The following is a 3,534-nucleotide window of genomic DNA, read 5'->3' on the forward strand; positions in this document are numbered from 1 at the left end:
GAATATGACAGCATAAGGGTTGAACAGAAAATGTAGGTGGTGGGTGGGTAGGTACCCTAGAGTGAAAAGTGCGTGATAGATAATTAGAGATGGGGAACAAGGTAGTTACAGTAAATATCAGTTTGGGGGAAGGGGATAAGTAATACTATAGTTAAAATGATTGTCAGAAGGTATAAAAAAAAAGACCCTGTATTCTGTAGGTGAAATCTCTGTGGTATATGTTTTGCAGCAAGTCACACTTAACATCAGAAATGTAATGATTAACTCGGAAGCTTGTAATCAATTGTGATATAACAAAATCACACATCTACTAGATGCTTAAAAAAGGGTAAAGATCCCCTTCGGTCATGAATGAACATGGGATTGCACCTATAAAGTTCCTCTGTGAGGCAAAAGTCTGGGCAAGGTTGTTAGCAGTCACCTATGCATACCAGCCTCCCCTCTGTCGCGACTCATTTTTATGGATGAGTGAAAAGAGCACAATACACAACTTGGTCCGAGTCTTGTGGTGATGAGTCCTAGCTTACAGCCCACCATTGCATGCCAATGAAGCATCTACAGAAAAAACGGGTTTAAAAATTATAGATTTAGTACAATACTACAGGCAATTCAAGAATATCAAAATTGTAAAAAACGACAAAGTGCACAGCAATTTCATTTGTATAAAATTTATTATGGAAATGTTTATAAATATATTATTATTGCATGTAAGATACAGAAATTGCAATACTTCTAACTGCTTACAAAATTGAAATTAATTTAGAAAAATATTACAAAAATAATCAGTTTGATAGCAATTTAGCAAATACAGAAAAATAATTGAGAAACTAGATATCCCAATTGTCTTTATTTTCAAAAGACCATGTTAAAACCAGAACAGAAGGTCATCTTGAGAACAGTTCAAAAATATCTGATTAGAACCCGCAATGTTTATAATTGGGGATTTAACATTTAAGCCTTTTCTTTTTAGTCTAACATTGAAGTCTTAACTAGTAAACACAGCCCAACCACTTAATTACATTAACAAGATCAGTCCCCAAAACCAATTCATCTATTTTTTAAAAAAAAGTGATAAAGGGATGAATGAAAATTTATTTTAAAAACTGATTAAACTTTTACGATTACTATAAAATTTTTATCTTGCATGTCAAGGTAACAATTGAGCAGTTTTTAACTTTATTTTATCCTCTAGCAAGAAAAATCATTGCTTAATTTTGTAAGTAAATGCTGAAGTGAACTATTGTTTATTATGCAGCAGAAACAAAATCTTAGAACAACTGATTCGATACTGTAAAACTTTAAAAAAATAAGGCACAAATAAGAGGGTGGAATCCTCCATATCAAAAAATTTAGAAAGTGCTTTTTTAAAAAACTTTTTGCACTGATTAAAATCTTAAGATAAAAACTAAACTCTTAAATATTTTCAATACAAGGATATGTTGAGACAACCTAGCTTTTGCAAAAATGAAGGCACTAATGTTTAGCAAATATATTCAGAAATGGTCAAGATTCTACACAATAATAGTCAAGAAAGGAAGTTTTTGATAAATGCAAACAATAGAATTCCTTGTTAAGAAACTATACTACTTGGTAATATGATAGAGACAAATTTAGTGTTATATTAAGAAAATCATGTGAAAAACTAATAACAGAAACTTTAATGCTGATGTTTGATACAATTATTAATTTCATAATGGATTAAAAACTTTGGGAAATAGAAATTATGAGAGTGGAAAAGAAAGGCACATTTTTGGTTTATATATAGTTATTTACAGTTTATTAGGAAAAAAAAAAAATAGAGTTTTAACTCAACAACAGTAGATAATTTGTTTGCTTAGTTTTGTGCTTGAACCAAAAAAAAAAAAAAATACATATAACCGCAAACATGTTTGGTACAAAAAAAAAAAAGAAGCAAAATAAATTATTGAAAGAATGCAAGACATGCTATTTATATATGTTAGGTGATAAAACTTTAAAATCATTAATGTAGCCATTTAGCAAAAATGCCATAATCACAAAGCTAAGGTTATAAAGACAAAGACTCTTGGTAATTTAGAATTAAGAATAATGAATTATGTAATATATTTCGGGTACTTTTTTTGGATACAAATTTCATCACACAAAACTATAAATATTTATATAGTATGTATATATTTTTTAATATTTCACTTAGGCGTAGCAAAACTAATAACCTACTGTTAGAACTCTATGCAGATGCTTCAGAAAAGAGCATCAGTTGCGTACAGAGCATAATATGAGATTGAATAAGTGACAAGAGAGTAGAGATCATGTAATGATGTTCATTAGCTTACAACTGTTTCTGCTATAATATGCAATGCACTCAGAGCTGAGCACTTGTGTACTGCTTAAAGATGAAACAAGTACATAACTACGACTACAATGCACTGCAAGCTAATGAAATTTATTACTTAATTTCGTGTTCCATTATCATTTTTCCATGTGTGTGTGTGTGTATATATATATATATATATGCAACAGTAACGAAATAGTTATGTAGTAACTACATAAACAGGGTTTATACTACTAAATAAAGTTGCTTCACTTGCTACAAAGTAGTAGCTGGTAAGAATATTTCTAAACTACAATATATTGATAGCAGTTTGGAGTCTCCTGGGATCAGACCTCCTGGATCAACAAAACAACCAGAAAGAGTGGCTAAAGGCCAGATATACTCCATTCCAGTTCATCAATGCAGCTAAATTTCATTCACTTCACTATGCCATTTGAAAGTAGAACAGAAGAAGCTTATGTTCTAGACTGAAAAAATACACCAGCTTGGCCAAAAAGCCTAAGAGAAGCCAACTTCCAGGTCAAGGTTTGAGCCAGAGGTTTTGTAGGCAAATCTACTTACAAGCATATGAAACAACTGTCAGTTCTCTGGGAAGAAAAGGACCATAGCCCTAAAAGAAATCTCAGAAGCTGCTGACATGTGTTGAAGTTGGATCTGATTGAGCGGTATGCTTATTTAACGTACGCTAAGGGAGGTAACTCAGAGTGAGTTACAGTGGTCGTGTAGATGGCAGTGTTGACTCTTGATGTTTTAACCCTACCAACGTTATTTCTAAACTCAGGGAATATAAGTTTGAATGCAGATGCAATGGAAAGGAGTTCCAGCTAGATATTGTTTAAGGGAAAAATATTTCCATACAAGTTTAAATGCTCTGATATCCAAGTGGCTATAAAATATCAACAGAAAGGCACCATGGTGACATAACCTAAAATGCAGCCTGGTCCCCTTAGAGTATAAGATATAAGAAATTAAGAGCTAAAACACTTGTGTGAGGTGGGGTGGGCTGGGAGGTTATTTCTTCTGAAGACCATCTGAGTTTCTTATTGCTATACAAGGTAGAACCTAAAATACAACACACACAGACATATTGTTGTGTGGTATAGAAGTTTTACTTTATGAAAGTAATTTGAGCTATCTTCTGCCATAACCCACCATATGTGTGTGTGTACAGGAAGAAAAAAAAAATCGGTGCATTGAAGAGTACAAAAAAAAAAAAAAAAAAA

This window comes from Octopus bimaculoides, chromosome 16 (assembly GCF_001194135.2).
Source record: "Octopus bimaculoides isolate UCB-OBI-ISO-001 chromosome 16, ASM119413v2, whole genome shotgun sequence".
NCBI classification, from domain to species: Eukaryota; Metazoa; Mollusca; class Cephalopoda; order Octopoda; family Octopodidae; genus Octopus; species Octopus bimaculoides.